We start from the raw sequence: 20,195 nt of genomic DNA, 5'->3' as shown, positions 1-20,195 counted from the left end.
AGACAGAAGTGACTTTGCACAACTAGGGAGTCTTCTGAGTTGAGGGCAGTGTCATTAGGAATTGCTGTGACCTGGGTTTCTGATCCATCAGAAAGGTGTCTCTGATTTGGAGGATCAGCACCACTGAACCTGGGCAACTATATCTACGGTCTCTTGTTGTCCATATCAGGGGATGCTCGTCCAGGGTCAATCTTGACTTCGGCAAATCGTGTCGTGCAGCATGCCCCCAGTCCCACCGCACGCACAGACTCTGTGCATTCACGGCTGTCACACGGAGCCTCTTCCTTGTCTTCATGACAGGACCACCCCCTGTCCCCCATCCCTCCACCGGGGATTTCATGGATAGCCATGTGGGCTTTGGTGTCTTCAAGGGGACTCTGTCTATGAAAAGTGTTCCAGTCTCAACTGGGTTCCCACCTCCAAGTCCTACTGCATCCAGTACCTCATCCAACTCCACACTGTCAGGGCCTTTCTTTTAGGTGTGAAGTGCGTTCAGTAATTTTCCCATCTGGTGACTACAGTGGCAACAAGTTTGTTTGAAGTACATACCAGATGAGGGAAGAGCTATGGAGAAAGGAAAACTCACTCTCTCCCCTAGGCTTAATACAGACCGGGCTGAGTCTGGGAAGCTCCCACTTCTGCAGGGATCCTTGCACGCTAACAAGGATCCCTCCTGTCACATTCCCCTTTCCGGGCTCTAACACTGGCCGATGCTTCCTCCTACCCGAAAGGCTGTGTCCCCTCAGGGAGGCAGCAGACAGGTGGACCAGGGCGACGTGCCCCCCCCCCCGAGCATTGCTCCTCTCTGCTACCACCTCCCAGTCCTGGTCCTCTCAGGGCCCCACGTGCGATGGGGAACCCAGGACAGCCGCTGCCAAGAGTGTGAGGGCAGGCGGGGCATCTCTTGGCAGCCCAGGGACTCGGAGCAGCACAGTGCAGTCAGGGGTCTGTGGCCATCTCACCTGGGCTGAGCTTTCGGGCAAGGCACTTGGCCAGCCTGTGTCCCTCAGCCAGTTGCCCTCGCAAGCCCTGCCCTTGGGGATGCTCAGCGCCATCATGGATGAGGAGGGCTTCCAGGTGCTGAACGAGCAGCTGGGAAACCTCTTCCCCTTCCCGCAGCTTCTTATATAAGCGGGTCAGTTCTTTCGCCTGATCTTGCATCAGCAGATGACATACCCTAAGTTGGGAGAACACAGAGAATGTTCTAAAATGCAAAGGTGTGAACAATAGATAAGAGCTTTCATAGAGATTTCTAGCAGAATTTCCCAATGAGCCCTCAAAGCTGGATTCTGGCCTGTGTGGTGACGTGTCTGTGGCAGAGAAAGTAGAAGGTTAATCCAGCCTTCCTCTGGATCAGAGTGTGCTCCTGTTCATGCCCTGGACATCCCGTGTATCTTTCCTCCTGACCTCCAGAGCTCGCTTCAGAGACATGCCCCTTCAGCTGCTCACTTGGGGCACACGCATTTCCCTGGAAAACTCCCTAGGGGGCAGCGTGCCATGAATGGACACAGTGCCAGACCCAGAAGCGTGGACAGTTTGGCTGGTGTTAACTGGTGTGCCAGGAGAATGGCAGCGTCCAAAAGACAGCATTTGTGGGAAGAGAGGATGGCAGGCTGTCGTCAGCCAGGGCTGACCATGTGAAAGGTAAAGCAAGTGTTGGTCTCGTAAGCTTGTTCATGTGCTCGCTGTGCCAAAGGTCACAAATGGTCCCTTGCCCCTTGAATTTGGTGATGTTGATATCCTTTTTTAAAAAGTTTTTAATTTTTAATTTATTCTTTAGCCTAACAGTCTTCATTATTTTTTCACCACACCCAGTGCTCCATGCAATCCGTGCCCTCTTTAATACCCACCACCTGGTACCGCAACCTCCCACCCCTTCGCCACTTCAATCCCCTCAGATTGAATTCCTTTTTTAAAAAAAGAGAGAATGAGGCTCTGAGTCACTGGAGTCCATCGTTTACCAATCACTGTGGTCTAAATCGTCTTAGATATGTCTGTATAATGTGCCTGCCATGACGGTTTCTGCCCTTCTCTGGGCCCAGACTTGTTGCTGCCACCAGTCAGAGGGGCCCACGGCATCCCTCCAGCCTCCCACACAGGGCCCTCCTTACCTGAGCTTCTCAGGCAACGTGTCTGCCCGCTTGCCTTTCTCACACAGCACCTTCTCCCCCAGCACGGATTTGATGAGGTCGCTCGACTTTTCACACTCTGAGAAACAGAGATGCCTGCCTCAGTGGAAAGCTGGACATGCTGCTATGCCCGCTGCTTTCAAGGGAGGAGGCAGGCTGCACCCTAGGACAAATAGAACCTGGCAACCGGGCCGTGTGCTGGGAGCTCCACGCCTCATTGCGGAGTGTCCCAACTGCTAGACACTGGATCGCTCCCTGTTTTTGAGGCCAGGAAAGAGCAGTCCCGAGATAGAGAGAGGAGCTCCACTCCATGATTAACTGGTATTTGGCAGAGTCAGAATTCGTATCCCCCGAAAAGCCGCAATCTTGGCCACACTAGCAAGCCTCGCTGCCTCTTCATTGAACACTAAGGAGGGACCTTAAGTAAAGCCCCCAGGATGCCAGGACCAATGGGCATCCCCTGAGCTGGGATTTCTATACTGCACAAGTGTCTCAATGGTAAAGCGTCAGCCAGATACACCAGTGTACACTAGAAGGCAGGAACCCAGAGAGACGTGAAAGGAACATGGCCCAATCCTAATCACATTTATGGAAGTAGAAGCAGTAGAATTATGAACAGAGTTTACATGCTTCCAGGCTTTGCTATGAGTGCTGTACGAGAATTTCCTCAGTATTCATTGTGACTGAGAGAAGTAGACCGCAGGACGGTAGTAGTCTAAGAGACAGGGAAACTGAGGCACAGTAAGATTAGGCAGCAGGGATTTGAGTCCAGGCGGACTGACCCAGAGCCCATGCTCTTCATCCCTCTGCTGAGTTACCTCCACCCCAAGCCCTTGGGTGGTAACTGTTTTCATCATCTTCACAACTGGCTTCCCTCAGTTAGGTTATCAGTTAGGTTTATCAGGAAAGTTGTAGACAAAACTTGGCTTGTCCTTCCATGAAAGGTCATCATCTCTTCACTTTCCTAAAGAGCAGGTTTCAATTCATTCTTTTTGCCGCCTCAGTTGTTTTCAATTCCCTTCTGTATGGAAGGCAAAGTGTGAGCAAATGGCAAAAATTCAGCCTCAGGACTCCTTCCCGTCATTGGGTTGTGCGCGTGCCCCGATCTCTGGGTTCCTTCTGTCTCTGAAGCCCCGTCCTCATGAACAGGCAGCTGAGCTCCCCAATTCAGCCTGCCTGTGGGAGAGGGCCTAGCGCACCCAGTGGCTTGGGCGGTGTCTGGGGCTGGTGTCCCCCTCTCACCCTCATTCTCACTTGGCCAAGCATCTGGTGGCCTCGGCCTGGGCCTGCTGACTTTGGCGCGTCACTGAAGGTTCTCCAGCTCAGGGGTAGAGAGAGGAGGTCGCACTGATTGTCTTATGTTCCCCCAAATGCTGCCAGCCTTACCACCGGGCTTCAGATGTCCTGCGTGGGCTTGGAAGGGAAAAGCATAAGCACGGGTTCCCTCTCACCTGGGGAGTCCCTGTGTGGATGGCGTCCCTCATGGATACCGCAGTTTCGGGGAAGGCAGGCCCCACTTCCTTCTCCTTGACAGCACGTAGTGTCACCCGCTGTAGTCCTCCCTCCTCCCCACGACCCCGGTGCCGCCTTGACCATCAGCATATTTCCTCAGTGCAGCCAGCTCGGTGCTTTGCCGGTGGGACACCCGAGAGCCGAGACCTGATGGAGTTCCTTAGTCCTACGGCAACTGAGATGAAGGACTGCTACAGGACAGACAGGGTCCTCACAAGACCAGTCATCTCTGGGTCTGCCCCAGGAGTCAAGAACTGGGATGGAAACTCTAAGCCACCCTATAGGTCACTGCTAACATGGGGAGGATGCTAACATACTTGTCTTTGGTTTTCCCATCCTCAGCTAACAGAGGGCAAATTCCCACTTCACCTTTCACGGACTGTGGTCAGAATGAAATTTGTGTTGTCACTGGAAATGGGGGAGAGAGCATCTGGAGAGGCTTTGCATTTCTCAGAAGGAGAACACAGAGCTATGGCTTTGGGGACCAAGACTTGGCAGGACTTACTGTATTTCCGCAGTTGGTTGGCCAGGGAGTAGGCCGTCGCTTCGGATACAAGGAATTTTTCCTTGAGGTCTAGGAAGTCCTGGGTGGATTTTTCCAGCTGTGACCGAAGCTGCCAGTTGACTTCCTGGAGGCTGCTTTCTGCCCCTGCCTCGGACAGAGGGCCAGGATGGGCTGCCATGGCGACCCGTGGCAGTAGAGATAGAACTGGGGACCAAAAAGCAGAAACCCAGACTCACGGTGGGTTAAAAACCAGTGACGCCAAGTTGGTTTAATCAGGACTGAGGGGTGAGGTTACAGGAATCCTTTACTTACTGTTGGGAACAATTGGAGCAACAGCCCACAGTACTTGAGAGACAACCAAGGTTCAAGATGCCAGAGGTGGGAGCCAAAGGCACTGCTCGTATCTCCGACTCCAACCGGAATGACCGAGGGAGCACCCAGAATGCCAGCTACTGGTCTGCACCAGCACTAACTGAATAGAATGTCCAGGGTGTCAGTGGAACCTGGGGAGCCCCTGCCTTCCAGTTGCCGAGGGGCCATGCTGATACACAAGGCTGCCTGGTCTCCCGTGAAGGTGACCGCTGATGGGGCCCACCCCTCAGTGGTCACTGTCAGTCGTTGTCTACCCTTGTGCTGATTCCACAGTTTCCCTCTCTTTCCAAAACAGTGTCTCAGCATAGTGCTCATTATTCGTTCCCTTATGTGTGTAGAATAATGTCAGGCAGAAATAGCGTCCCACGGAGTTTTCTTTGTTCTTTTTCTTTCTCTTTAATTCTTGGAGAGAGAAGGGGGGCATGGGTAGAGGGAGAGTATGTGATAAGGGGCTCGGTGTCAGAACCCGTGAGACCTTGACCGGATCCTAAACCAAGAGTCAGATGCTCAACCAAAGGAACTACTCAGGTGCCCTTCGCAACAGGTGTTCTTAGGGGCTCTCCTGAACTCCTCCCACTTCTCAACAGCGGTTCAACAGATCTTAAGGCTTTTCTAGTGAGGGAAATGTCTAAAGTCAAAGCCTATCTGGATGTTCTTCTCCAGGTCTTCTCTAGGTTTTTTTCTCTAGCCATTAAAATACAAGAGAAACATGCTAGCAGTTTAGCCATCTTTAGTTGCTTTGTATTTGAAAAGGTTTTCAAAGTATTCGGCCTTCCTCCATTTACAATACTTTCTTAGCATGTATGTAGTAAATAAAGCTTTTTTTTACAGCAAAAACTAAACAAAAGAAAGCAGAAAACAACGATGAAAGAGCCCCAGACAGATGAAAATAAAAAGCCCCCAGGAAAACAGCAAACAGAACCCAGACTTAGTATATGCAATGAATCTTGCAAACTGTTTCTGGGGCCCCTGGGGGCTCATCTGGTTAAGCGACTGCCTTTGGCTCTGGTGGTGATCCCAGAGGCCCGGGACCAAGTGAGGCATCAGGCTCCCAGCTCCATGGGGAGTCCGCTTCTCCCTCTGGCCTTCTCCCCTCTCGTGCTCTTTCTCACTGTCTGTGGCACGCTCCGCTCCCCTCCAATACATAAATAGATAAAGTCTTACAAAAGGAGGAAAAGAAAGGAAGGAAAACGGTTTCCTGTCCCAAGTCTGTCAGTATTCTTCTTACTGCAAGTCTGTGTTAGGTAGACTTGTTTTCCCATTAGGTGCACATTTCATTTCCGTTTCCTTAGCTATTTACCTAAGAGTGGGATTGCTGCGTCATACGGGACCCTGTGTTTAACTTTTTGAGCAACTGCCAGCCTCTTTTCCAAAGCAGAACAGGGACACCCTTTTACATTCCCACCAGGAATATGTAAGAATTCCATTTCTCTACAAGCTTCCCGACACATGTATTGATTGTCTCTTTGCTTGAAGTCATGGTAGTGGGGCTGACGTGGGATCTCACTGTGCTTTAGATGTGTATTTCCCTAGGGACTAATGAAATTGAGCATCTTTTCATGTGTTCATTGTTGCAATGGTATTGTCCTTTTGAGAAAGTCTACTCAAGCTCCGTTCCCCATTCCTATATTGGCTGTCTTTTTACCAACTGCTTAGTTATAGGAGGGTTCTTTACATGCATTGTAGATAGCAGACCCCACTTTTCACTTCACTTCCTCGATAGTGACCCTTGAAACAAAAAGCTTTTAAGATGATGAATTCTAGTTTATCTGTTTATTTTTGGGTTGCTGGTGTGGTTTTGCAAGCAGCTTCCAACCCCAAATCATGAAGATGTAGAAGTCTGTGTTCCTCAAAACATGGCTTTTGAAAGAGAGCTTGCCTGCCTTTTAGTAGTTGCTGGACATTATTTAGTAATGCCTGTTGAGTGTTGATTGATATTTCTCTCAATGGATAGTCTTGCGCCTGTTTTCCCACCTGTGGAGCGTGCCAAGGCCTGTAACAGAGATTTTGGAAATGATATCTGTGAACATCCTGGCTTAGATTCAGGGGTGAATCCTGGTTCTGCAGTGGAGCTGGTCTTAAACTCAAGCACATTTGTACAAATTGCTCAGGCCGTTTCGAGCTGAGTCGTTGTTGATCTTTCTGAGGAACACTTGTGTGCTAGTCCAGATCGTGTAGGGCCAGAGTGGACTTTCTCAGTGGCCTCCACATGGAGAAGACTGCCAGGATTGGACCTCGTCAAGACTTTCATCTCGGGTCTACTGGAATGGAAAGTAGACCTGCTTCAGGGTTTTGGGAACGTTGTTCCATGCAAGTTGGTTCCTCTCCTTTTTTTTTTTTTTTCTTTAATGTGTACATGATTTCTTTCTGGAAAAGGGGAGAGTATATTTATTTCCAAACAGCCTGTCTGTTCTTTGTCAGTGGTCTGTCTGTGCTTTTGAAAACGTGTCAAGGAGAATTCCAGGTCAACTATCTTCTATGCAAAAAGTATAGTTCCTGTACAGTATCAGGTGATCATACTTAATATTAGGAACTATCTTGTAACTCAGATGGTATCGTTTCCTGATGAGAAAAAAAAAAAATACAAAGAACACCAAGCTTCCCAAGATCTTTGTCACTGGTCCCAGGTCACAGCTGTAGTGAAGTGAGGAGCGAGCATTCGAAACCTTTTCTGGAGGCACCTGTTTGGCTCAGACAGATCAGCATGCAAGTCTTAATCCCTGTTCAAGTCTGGATTTCAGGACTGGAACCCCATGTTGGGTCCTGCTTAAAAAAAAAAAAAAAGAAAAAAAGAAAAAGAAAAGAAAAGAAAAAAGAAACCAGTGTAGCCGGTATCCCATTGGGTTTTCCTATGCTTATGAAGCAATTACCATATGCTATGGTATCTCGTTGTATACTGATTTCTTTCCCTCACGGCTAAAGAGTTGTGTCTCTTCGTGGGCTAGTATTAGAACCAGTGGTACGTCTTGTTTTGTGAAGTTTCATTTCGAGTCTTTTGGCCATTTCTTTTATTCTTTTGATGATCTTCTCAGACTAGATGATACCCAATTCTGGAAAAAAGTCCTTTGTCAGAGAGAAACATGCTTCTATACTGGGCCTTCCATTTATATTCTCTTGAGGTTGAGATGAAGATAAATAAATTCATTTTCGTATCCCCAGAAATGATGCATTGCCTCTTTTGACCTTGCAAATCATATGGTTGATTTTGGGGGGAAATATCAAAACCACTTATTGAGTTTCAGGGTATGAAAGGTTGTTTTTGTATTTTAAAGTGTTTCTACAGGGACGCTGAGATATAATTTCCATGCAGTAAAGTGTATGTAATTAAAGTCCTACGTCTATTAAGTTTGAGCATATAGATGCATCACCCCGGTAGTGGAGGCATCTATCGCCCCCACAAGTTTCCTTGTCCTTCTAGCATTTCCTCCCTCCCATTTGCACGTCAGGAAAGCATTGATTGGCTTTCTGTTACAGTAGAATTATTTGCAATTTCTAAGGTTTTCTCTTAACACCATCGTATGCTATGTAAATTATTTTGTTTTGATGTTTTCTGGCTCTGAGGTATTATCAGAGCAAAAGAACATGTCTTCCCATAGTGTTATGTAAGCGACGAGATTACTCTGCGAAACCGCATAGTATTCCATGAGCTGGATATGTCACAATTTGTGGTGGTCATTCCTCTGTGGATGGAGATGAATGACAATTAGAAATAGTCAGTAGCTTTTTGGGAATGTACCGTTTCTTTTTTCATTTGAGTGGAATGGGGGTGGTCTATGGTAGGTATAGGTTTAATATTTTGAAGAATTTCTGGACTGTTAGGGTGCCTGGGTGACTGAGTGAGTTAAGCATCTGACATTGATTCTGGCTCAAGTCATGATCTCATTGGTGGCGAGACAGAGCCCCAGGTAGGGCTCTATGGTCAGTGGGAGTCTACTTGAGCTTCTGTGCCTCTCCCTCTCTCTCTGCCCCTCCCTCCACTCACCTTTAGTCGCTCAGTCTTTAGTCAATCAAAGATACAAAAAAATAAGAATTTCCAAACTATTTCTGCAGTGGTTGTAGAATTTAAAATTCCCATGCGCAGTGTATGAGAAATCATAGCAAGGAGGTGACTTTGCTCCTTGCTATGACTCCTTGCTATGGCTCAGAATGGAGATTCCATTCATTTTTGCCATTTTCATTGACAGATAGTGGTTTAAATTTCCATTTTCCTAATAACTAATGATGTAGGTCGTGCGCTATTCTTCCATTTCTTCCATGTGTATTCTTTGCTAAAGTGTTTTTACAAATCTTTGAATCCATTTTATTGTATGTCCTTTTTGAAAGGTTTTATTTATTTATTTGCAAGAGAGGGAAGGGGAGCAAGAGCAGGGCTGTTGGGTAGGGTGAGGAGGCCAGAGGGAGAGGAGAAGCACACACCCTGCTCAGCGGGAAGAGTGATGGAGGGGTCGGGGGTTAGACCCCACGACCCTGAGATGGTGACCTGAGCCAGAGGCAGCCACTTCACCAACTGAGGCACCCAGGCCCTTTTCTTTGACCCGTTTAAAATTGGATTGTTTGTCTTCTTCCTATTGACTTTCTTTTTAAAAAAAAATTAATTTATTTATTTTCAGCATAACCGTATTCATTATTTTTTCACCACACCCAGTGCTCCATGCTATCCGTGCCCTCTATAATACCCACCATCTTGTACCCCGACCTCCCACGCCCCCTGCCCCTTTAAACCCCTCAGATTGTTTTTTAGAGTCCGTAGTCTCTCATGAATCACCTTCCCTTCCAATTTACCCCAACTCCCTTCTCCTCTCTAAACCCCATGTCCTCCATGCTTTTTGTTATGCTCCACAAATAAGTGAAAAACCATATGATAATTGACTCTCTTTGCTTGACTTTTTTCACTCAGACTTTTGAGCGTTCATTCAGTGTTCTCTTAGGAGACCTTCAGCAGGTATGGAAATTACACCTAGTTTCTCTCTATGTGTGACATGGCTTGGGTTCTCTCACCAATGTCTTCTGAAACACCAATGTTTTAAATTGTGATACAGTCCAGTTGATCAATTTGTTCTTTCATTAGTGAGAATTTTGGTATCATATCTAAGAAAACAATGGCCAGGGCCTCCTGGGTGACTCAGTTGGTGAAGTGTCTGCCTTTGGCTCAGGACATGATTCCAGGGTCTGGGAACCAGCCCTGCATTGGGCTCCTTGTTCAGCAGGGAGCTTGCTCTTCCCTTTCCCAGTGCTTCTACCCTGTTTGTGCTCTCTCACTCTGCTCCATAAATAAATAAAATCTTAAAAAAAAAGAAGAAGAAAAAAGGAATAGAAATGCTTCTCAGCAACATCTGGCATTGTCTTTTGTACAGAATCACACTCATTCGTGCAAAATGGTCCCTGGTTTGGCATACATTGCCCTGCAGACTAGTCACATTGATGACCGTTTTATGGGCTTATGAACCGTGCATGTGTCTTCTTTGGGAACATGTGTATCCGAGTCTTATGCTCGCTTTGTATTAGCAGCGTGTTCCTTCTGCCCATTCAGTGAGTTCAAAGTACCCTTATGTCTTGCGTATGGGAGTCCTCATTGGGTATTTATCTGCAAATATTGTCTCTTTATCAGTGTCTTCTCTGTTCCTTTTCTCAGTGGTAATGTTGGATGCAGCAAGGTTGTTCATCTTAAGTTTTCTTGTTACATATTTTACTCTTGCTCCAGTGACAGAACTCTTCACTAAATGCAAAGTCCTGACCATTTTCTGTTGCGTAATCATCTTGAATGATTGCTATGGCTCTTCTCCTTAAGTCTGTGGCCATTTTGAGTTCATGGCTGCGAAAGGGGTGGTTTTCAACAACCACTGTAGGGGAAGTTTGTCCTGATAGGGGCAAGAGAACCGTGAGGTAGCTTGTGGTCCTGAGTTAGTCTCACCCAGGCCAGGAAAGGGGATGTCACCCTCCTGTACCTCTTCATGGGCATCTGAGTGCCTTTGGGGAGGAGAGTTAGGTGGTCCTAGTGGTCATATTCGGCACTTACACCCCATTCTCTCAGACTGGGTAACTGGGTACAAAGTAGCTCCAGGAGCCCGGGGCGTCCTAGTCAGAGGTGTCTTTAGGAGCACAGACACACTGAGAGCCAGAGAGGATTACATGGAAAGGATAAAAGAGAACCCCGGGGATGTGGTATGGTTTACTATAGGGTCTTCCTTCAGTGGGGTGGGAAATAGGACTCCCACACACCAGCAACTCAGGAAACATGCCCAGAGGAATTAGGGCAGATGGAAGGCAATTCCCAGAGTTTGATCTATTTTTGCCAACATGAAAATCATGATATGTGCCTGGATATCAAATGTGTATGAAAGGACACGTGGCAGGCTCAACTCTTCACCTCAGAGACCTCACGTTGGTGATGGAGACTAGCTAAAAAACAAAAACAAAGACACACACAGAAAAATCAAAACACAAAAAAACAAATAAAAGAAATAAATAGGTGCGTGCATCAGGAATCCAGAAATACCCCCGTGCCCCCCTCCCCTCCCAGGAAGGAAAGGATGTGGTCAGGATGATGGGAGGCTCAGTTACTAAAGCGGCTGCCTTTAGCTCAGGTCATGATTGCAGGATCCTGGGATCAAGCCTCACATGGAGACCTTCCTTGGCAGAGAGCCTGCTTCTCTCTCTCTCCCTCGGCCTGACACTCTGCTTACTTGTGCTATCTGTCTGCCAAAAAAGTAAATAAAACCTTTTTAAAAATAAAGACAGGAAGGAAGGAAGGAAGGAAGAAAGACAGTCAGACAGACAGAAAGAAAGAACAAAAGAAAGAATGAAAGAACGAAAGAACGAAAGAAAGAAAGAAAGAAAGAATGGGGAAGCTTGGTCCTTGCAGTTCAAGAGCCATTCTGAGCCTGTGGGGAATCCTAATTATTGGTCTGCATTTCCCAAGAGAAACCCAGAGACCCTACCATTTTAGTATTTGCTGGGTTTTCCATGTGCACTCAGAAGTGCACTGGCTGAATAAAGTTGGCACACTAAGAACAGAAGGAGACCAAGAAACAGAATGTTCCCTGGATGCACCACATTATTGTCTGCCCTCACTGCAGTCTCACTGGAAATGGGAAAGGGCAATTGAAATCCCTGGTATTCAACACAGGTTTGGAAAAAAAAAAATGGAAGGTTTGGGTTCACAGTTTAAATTACTGTATTCTCAGTTTGAATCTGAAGGCAAGGGGAAACCCTGTTGAACATTTTCTGACTTCTGTGGTGGAGATAAGGGCTAACACAGAAAACAGCTCTACACATCAGAGTAACTTTGGTAACTTAGTATCTTTCCATTGACATGGTTTTCTTTCAATCTTCTGATCCCATGGTCTCCTGCTTGAGTCTACACATATTTGTGCAACGAAGATGATGTCAATACCATACGTAAAATCTGTACCCCCGAATGTCACAGTGCTCATACCTAATGGTACATCGGGTCCATTTCTAAGTGCCTGTAGCTACGTTATGGCTGACTCCAAAGGCAGCCCATTGTACCATGTGTAGACTTCTCTCTGGCCCCACCTCCAGGGTCAGCAGTACCTCAGAGCTGTCTCCATTCCTGCGGAAGGATGTAGGTCAGGTAGAGAAATGGAGGGTGGTCTAGGCAACAGGAACAGGAAAGTAGGCCCCTAAGCTGGTTGATTCCAGAGAGGACAATTGCATTGTTGTTGGTTTTGTTTAGAAGTTTTTATTTATTTTTTCATTTCCTTTCAGTGTTCCAAAATTCATTGTTTATGTACCACACCCGGTGCTTCATGCAATACGTAGCCTCCATAATACCCACCGCCAGGCTCACCCAGTGTTTTTAAAAAGCATGTAATTTCCTTATTTGAGAGAGAGTGCTTGAGAGAGCAGGAGTGGTGGCCAGGGGGAGGGTGGGTGAGAAGGACAAGCAGAGTCACCACTGAGCAGGGAGCTCGACATGGGACCTATCCGAGGACCCTGGGATCCTGACCTGAGCCAGAGATTGAACTTAAAAAAATGAGCCTCCCAAGTATCACTTGAAATAATTTTAAAAAATAAAATTCTGCTGCACTTAACATGCAGCATGTATTAGTTTCATGTCAAATGTTGGTGTTGATTTTTATGTCTTCTTTTTTAAGATCTTCTTTCCTCCTTTCTTTCTTTCTTTTTCTCTTTCTTTCTTTGCTTATTGTGTATAAGAAGGTTGCTGGGCATTGGGAGAGGGAGAAAGAAGGCAGATAGAAAGAAAGAGTAAGAGAAGGAAAGGAAGAAGGAAGGAAGGAGGGAAGGGAGGATGGAAGGAAAAAAAGAAAGGGAGAAAGAGAAGGGAGAGAGGGAGGAAGAGAGAAAATGAAAAGGTAAGAATGGAAGGAAGGAGGAAGGGAGAGGGGAAGTATGGTGGAAGGGAGAAACAGAAAGAAAAGGACAGAAAGAGAGAGAGAGAGAAAGAGAAAGAAAGAGAGAAAGAAGAAAGAGGAAGTACCCAGGTCAGTTTTCCTTGTGAACATCTAGTGAAGATCCTGTTCGGACAACCCGGAAGCTAGTGAGCCCTGGGAAGGCCCCTCTCTGGCATGCGCTCAAGAGGGTGTATCTGATGTGTGTAGAACTATTTAAGGAACCAAATTTAGAATCCATTGATTAATACGGCCGCATTTCCTAGAAGTGGTCACATCAGCTGGGCAAGCATGGCCATGGGAAATCACCCCCAAAGAGCTCCATGGTGTGCACCTGGGTGGCTCAGTGGTTAAGTGTCTGCTTTGGGTTCAGGTCAGGATCTCAGGGTCCTGGGATCGAGCCCCACATCAGCCTCCCTGCTTAGTGGAATGCCTGCTTCTCCTTCTGCCATGCCTCCTGCTTGTGTTCCCTCTCTCGCTGTGTGTCTTTTTCTGTCAAATACATAAACAAAAGTTAAAAGAAGAAAACTCAGAGATAATACATTCTTGTCTGGGTCAGAGCGTGTCATCCTGTGGGAAGCAGGTTCCTGCAGTTAGTGTTGCCGAGATCTCAGGTGCTTTGCTGGTACCTCAGAATTTGACCCTTGAAAATGTGAGTAAACTTGATATTGCGTATGATTTATGATTTGGGGGACCGGTTTAGGAATACACCCCTTTATGTCATTCCCATATTTGTTGGATGTGTTCTTATGGAATGCTCTGAAGTTCTTGCAGTAATTTGCATCGGCCACAGTTAAAGCAGGATAATGTGTGCACAGAGTGACTGGTGGATCATGGATTTTGGGGCCGTGATGGCCAAATCTGTTGCTGAGGTAGCTTCCAAAACCATGTATCATGCCTTTGCATGTGCCTATTTGCAACTCGAAAAGCCCCAAGGCATATTGGCCTGCTCCTTTGTGGACCTTGCCATCAATTCCCTGGAGGTTCAGGAGCATAAGAGCTCTCAATCTCTTCTTTAAGTTTTGATTTATGTAGTTGACAGTGACAGAGAGAGAGAGAATTGAAGGAGGGGAGCAGCAAGGGAGAGGGAGAAGCAGGCTCCGTGCTGAGCAGGGAGCACAATGCAGGGCTCGATCCCAGGACCCAGGGGTCATGATGTCAGCTGAGGCCAGACGCTTAACTGACTGAGCCGCACAGGCACCCCCTCAGCTCTTACTAAATCCCAAACCTCATCTTTCGTAACTCAGTATCTTGTTTGGTACAATTTCCACAGGCAGGGTCTGCAACTCAGGGGCACTTCTTGGAAAGCAGCAGAGGGAACAGGGTCTGGTGCTCTCACAGGAGAAATGACTCCTAATCAGCAGACAGATCTGTCACCTGAAAATAAGGCAGAGCGCGCACAGATGTGAGAACCACCAGATAAGGAGATGAAACCATTTATTTTAATAGTTTTCCATCACTTGAAAATGAAAAATAGATCAATGGAAAATATGAACAAGGCCCTATGTATCTTTAAGAGAGGAAAACGACGATGTGTGAAAGGCAGTGTACTGCAAGCGATTGACAGCATTAGAAGATGCAGAGTAAGACTATTGATAGGACCGTATTGACTCTGTAGGTCTCTCTGTAGTATTGCGGTAGGAACTACAGTAAATCATCCATACATGCACACAGGGGCTTTTCCCATGAGGTCTTTACTCGCCTACAGCAGTGTTTTATACTTTTCAGCAAACAAGTCTTACTTCTCCTACAATGAACTGATGCCTGAATATTTTACTGTTTTTGGTGCTACTGTAAGTGGCATTGCTTTCTTAATTTCCTGCTCAGTTTGTTCCGTGGTTGTGCATAGAAACACAAGTGATTTTTGTATAGCTGCTACCCTGCAACCTTATGGAATGTGTGTATGGACTCTAATATGCTTGTGTGTGGATGCTTTGAAAATTTTCTGTATTTAAGCATGTCCTTTGTAAGTAGAGATGCAGGTTGACCCTTGAAGAATTGCAGGGTTAAGGGTGCTGACCCTCAAAGAGAAAAGCTCTGTGTTTAAGTTTTGACATGCCATGACTGAGGTAGTAAGAGTCACCTCTTACTACCTTACTGAAGACGTAAGGAGATGATTACGTGCTCTTGTGCAAGTCTGTGGACTCTAGACTGTATCCATCACACAAAGTAAGCAAGAGGAAAGAAATGTTATAAGGACAATCATAAGGAAGAGAACACATTTTTAGAGTAGTATGCTTAGTTGAAAAAAAATGCACCTGTACGTGCACCTGTACTTGCGGTTCCAACCTGCGGTGTAAAAGGTCAACTGTGGTTTTGTTCCTTCCTTCCCACAAGTCTTTTTTCTCACTTTCCATTTTGAAAGATATTCTGGCCGAGTCTAGAATTCTGTCCCTCTGCCTGGGGACACGCCTGCATTTTGCCCGCCGGGAAGAGCAGCGACAGATGCGAGGTCCCCTCAGGCCTGGAGTCTTGGATCAGCACTCATAGGGATAGAAAGAGTAGCGGGAGCCCTTGCTCTTTGCACACCGACTCCTACTGGAAGGAACGCAGTGTCCCCAGAGGCCCCTGTACAGAATGCTCAGGGCTTTGGAGCTGCCCCAAGCAAGAGGCCAGAGGCCATCTCTCCCTCTCACTTTCCCAACTTCTCTTCTCTCTTGCCTTCCACACTCCATGTTGCCAACGCATCCCCCCCATCCTCCTGCTCCTTGTCAGCATTCCAAGGACATGCCTCTCCCTGCCACCAGCATCCCAGGCTGAGGCTGTGGAGCTCTTCTGGGTGGGGAGCTCAGTGCTGTTCCAAGACTTGCCCTCTCGCTGTTTCTCCCATGCTTGCTTGAATCTAAATCAGCTGCCTGTCCCAGACTTCTAAACGTTTTTGCCAACCAGAAAATAGTGGATGGGCATCTGGGTGGCTCAGTGGGTTAAGCCTCTGCCTTCGGCTCAGGTCATGATGTCCGGGTCCTGGGATCGAGTACCGCATCAGGCTCTGTGCTCGGCAGGGAGCCTACTTCCTCCTCTCTCTCTCTCTCTCTCTGCCTGCCTCTCTGCCTACTTGTGATCTCTGTCTCTCAAATAAACAAATAAAATCTTTTAAAAAAAGAAGAGTAAAAAGAAAATAGTGGAGGTTGTGTGTGTGCTTGTGCGTGTGTCTGCGTGTTGCCTTGGAAATCATAAGGTGCTGGATCAGGAATCTGGAGTTCCTCCCTCAGGAATGGATAGGGGAATGATCTTGGTCCTTGCAGATCAAGAGCCATTCTGAGCCCTGAGAGAATTCTAAATGTTGGCGGACACTTCCCAAGATCAACCCAGACGGCCTATACTTTGGGCATTTGTTGGGGTTCCTGTGTGTGGTCAGAAGTCCCCTGGCCAACAAAAGGTGGCACACTAAGTACAGAAGTAGACCAAGAAGGAGAATATTCCCTGGAAGACCACATTACTCTCCTCCCTTACGGCAGTCTCTCTCTGAAAATGGGAAGGGGCACTCAAAAGACCTTGCATTCAGTAGAGGATGGGGAGAAAAAAGTGTATCGTTGGGGTAACAGTTCAAGTTACTGTATCCTTAGACTCTATGTGAGGCCATGTGGAAACGCTACTGAACAGTTTCGTGGGCTATGCCCAAGGGTAGGAGGGGTTAATGGAGACTGCGATTACACAACTCAGTGTAATTGAGCACCGTAATATCTTTTCCTCTTCACATGGTTTTTCTTCCATTTTGTCTGAGGCCAGGCATGAATCTAAACATATGTGTAAGAAGTTCATATCAGAAAAGGTGTACAAAGCCCACAAGCCTTAATTGGGCGGTACTATATCCTCATGGTGCTCTAGGCGGTCTTCAGACTGTACGTAGCCACATCATGGCTGACTGTGAATGCAGTCCCTTTCTGGGTATGTGTGTTCTTGGTGTAGGCTCTCCCCCGCCCCAGCCCACAGGTTAAGCGGTCCCTCTGAGCTGGGTGTGTCTCTGGGGGAAGCATGTTGTTCCAGTAGGTAAGAAGGGGAAATGGGGGGATGGGGATCCAGCAACAAGAAAGCATGCTCATAAGTGGGTGGGTTGTAGAAAGGAGCATGCTATTTCCTCTAACAATATGCATAGCTCTCTGTCAGAAATCTGGCCCTGATGAAAGAGCAATGCTGGGAGAAACCGGTGTACCCTTTGTCAGGAAATACTTGAATTCCTGCTGATCTATCCGCTGTGCCTAAAAACTCCCCCTAGACAACTTGGGGAAGAGAGGAGAAACTGTGTTCCTTTTAGGTGTTATGATTTCCCTTCAGCGGGGTTGGCCAGGGAAAGAAATCTATTCAGGGTGAGAATCTGGGAGAAGATACTTTCAAACGATATATCCGATGAAGGGCTAGTATCCATAATCTAGAAAGAACTTATCAAACTCAACAGCCAAAGGACAAATAATCCCATCAAGGAATGGGCAGAGGATGTGAACAGACTTTTCTCAAAGTGGACATCCAGATGGCCATCAGGCACATGCTTAAGGGCTCCACGTCACTCAGCATCAGGGAAACTCAAATCCAAGCCAGAATGTGATCCACCTCACACCAGTCAGAATGGCTAAAAAAGAAACAAGTCAGGAAATGATGGATGCTGGCCAGGATGTGGAGAACGGGGCACCCTCCCACTGGTTTGGTGAGAATGCAGTCTGGTGCAGCCACTCTGGAAAACAGCATGGAGGTTCTTCAAAAAGTTGATAATAGAGCTACCCTGTGACCTAGCAATCACACTCCTGGGTATTCACCCTAAAGATAAGAATGTCGTGATCTCAAGGGGCATGTGCACCTGAATGTTTATAGCAGCAGTCCTCACAATAGTGAAACTAGGAAAGTACCTTGATGCCCATCAACAGATGAATGGAAGAGGAAGAGTTGGTATTTGTATGTATATTTGTGTATACACACACACAGAGATACACACACACACACACACACACACACACACACACACATACACATACCCGCACCATGGAATACTATGCAGCCATCAAAAGAAATGAAATCTTGCCATTTGCCAGGACATGGATGGAACTAGACGGTATTATTTGAGCAAAATAAGTCAGTCAGAGAACGACAGTTATTATATGATCTCCCTGATAGAAGGTTCTTGAGAGGCAGTGTGGGTGGGTTTGGGGAGTAGGGAAGGAAAGAATGAAACAAGATGGGATCAGGAGGGAGTCCAACCATAAGAGACTCTTAATCTCACAAAAGAAACTGAGGGTTGCAGGGATGAGGGTGGTTGGGTGATGGACATAGGGGAGGGCATGTGCTATAGTGAGTGCTGTGAAGTCTGTAAACCTGGCGATCAGAGACCTGTATCTCTGGGACTAATAGTACATTTTATGTTAAAAAAAAATAAAAAATAAAAAATAAATATTAAAAATGGATAAAGGACCTGAATGGATATCTTTCCACAGGATCATGGAAATGCAAGTCAAAACCACAGTGAAATATTATTATGTCACAGTTAATATTGCTACTATAGGAGAGAAAAAAGAAAACCAGTGTTGGCAAGGTTATGGGGACCATGGAACCCTTGTGCACTGGTAGAAAGGTAAATTGATACAGCCATTTTTTTTTTCTCAAACAAGAATGAAACTATAATTACCCTGTGATGCAGCAATCCCAGTTTGGGGTGTATATCCAAAGGAAATGAAACAGGATTTCAAAGAGACATCTGCACCCCATGTTCACTTCAGCATTGTGCACTGTTGCCAAGACACTGAAACAACCTAAGTGTTGCATGGGTGAAGATTATGTGGGTCATGGACATGAAAAGTCTAGCGAAAAGAATATAGTCAATGATATTGTAATACCACGGTATAGTGAGAGATGATGATTACACTTACTGTGTAATACTGAGTAGTGTATGTAATTGTCAAATAACTGTGCCGCACACCTGAAACTAATATAAGATTGTATGTGCATTATACTTTAATGTTAGAGAAAATGTGAATGTTATTTGGTTATGGAAAAGAAGGAAATTCTGCTATTTGTGTCAACATGGATGTAACTGCAGGACATTATATTCAGTGAAAAAAGTCAGAAAGAGAAAGACAAATACTGAGTGCTATCATCTATCCATGGACTTAATAAAAATAAAGAAGTCAACTCACAGATACAAATAGTAGGATGACGGTTACCAGTGGCTGGGACGTGGGGCACATGGAGAGATATTGGTGTAAGGAGAAGAACATTCAGTTATAAGATGAATAAGTTATGAGGGTCTAAGGTATAGCATGGTGACTGTAGTTATAATACTGTATTATGCTCTCGAAACTTGCTAAGGAAATAGATCTTAAGCTTGCTTCCCAAAAAAAAAAAAAAAAAAAAAAAAGGAAGGGAAGAAAGAAAAATTTTCAGGTGATTGTGAGGTGATGTGCTCATTAATTTGCTTGCAGTAATCATTTTATAAGGAATATGTACTATAAGTCATCAGATTGTACACTTTCAATATATGTAGTTTTATGTGCTTATTATACCTGAAAAAATCTGGGAAAAATATTTGCAATGGTAAATACGAGGTTATGAGAATTTTGCCACCCTTCACTATAACTAATAAAAGTAATGCTTCTAGGTGGTAAAGCATGCAAGCAACCGACCAGACAGGTGCAATAGGCGGAGCCCTCCCTTGTTACCTTTTCCCTTCTCCAAGCCCTCCTCCAGGCCCACAGCTTGCCCCGCCCATCGCACCCTCCTGGCCAATAGCCAGCCGGCGGCCAGGCCGGAAGTGATGTGGACAGCCGCCAAGGTTTGGGCCTCCTGTGGCTTCTGAGGCCTCACTGGGAGCGGGGCGTGGAAAACTAGCTCTAGAAAATGAAAGCTGTAATAGTAGGAAGAAGAACAACGACCGAAAGCCTGGTGGAATAACGCGAAGGGTAGAAGCTGGGAATCAGAGCCCAAATTGTAAGAGAACAAATGGAGAAGACAGATAGCGCCCGAAGGTGTGTGTGGTAGGTCCAGGTGTGAGGAAGACGGTTTGCAGCGGCACAAGAGATGGGATGCAGGTGTCCCGCTCAGCAGGGGGACGGCGTGGGGACCAGCATCCCACGGGGTCGTGGGAAGAGGGAGGGAGCGAAGGGAGGGCCTGAAAGGAGACCCCAAGAGCCCGCGGAGTCCTGGATGCCTTGGCGGCGCCAGGCGCCATGAATCCTGGGAGCTCGGCCTTTGGCCCCGATTCCTGAGGAATGCAGTGGGGGCCCCATACAGTTCAATAGGGCGGGGTGGTGAGCTCTTGAGACTGACTGATCCCTGAAGCAAATATAGCGTTTCCTTCTGCAGCCTGTCCTCTTGCCGCCC

General features: G+C 46.5%; 1 pseudogene across 1 annotated transcript; it reads right to left on the bottom strand.

Annotated features, from left to right (window-relative positions):
- Nucleotides 1-939: 939 nt before the first annotated feature.
- Nucleotides 940-4,324, bottom strand: LOC309843239 (putative NBPF family member NBPF5 pseudogene; annotated as a pseudogene). The gene is made up of 2 exons: nucleotides 4,154-4,324; nucleotides 940-1,032 (listed from the first exon to the last, which is right to left on the bottom strand). The product of its transcript is annotated as a putative NBPF family member NBPF5 pseudogene (transcript).
- Nucleotides 4,325-20,195: the final 15,871 nt, after the last annotated feature.

Source organism: Mustela nivalis (genome assembly GCF_964662115.1).
Source record: "Mustela nivalis genome assembly, chromosome: 10".
Classification (NCBI taxonomy): domain Eukaryota; kingdom Metazoa; phylum Chordata; class Mammalia; order Carnivora; family Mustelidae; genus Mustela; species Mustela nivalis.
The sequence above is the reverse complement of the archived record's forward strand: the minus strand, read 5'-3'. Positions and strand labels throughout refer to the sequence as shown.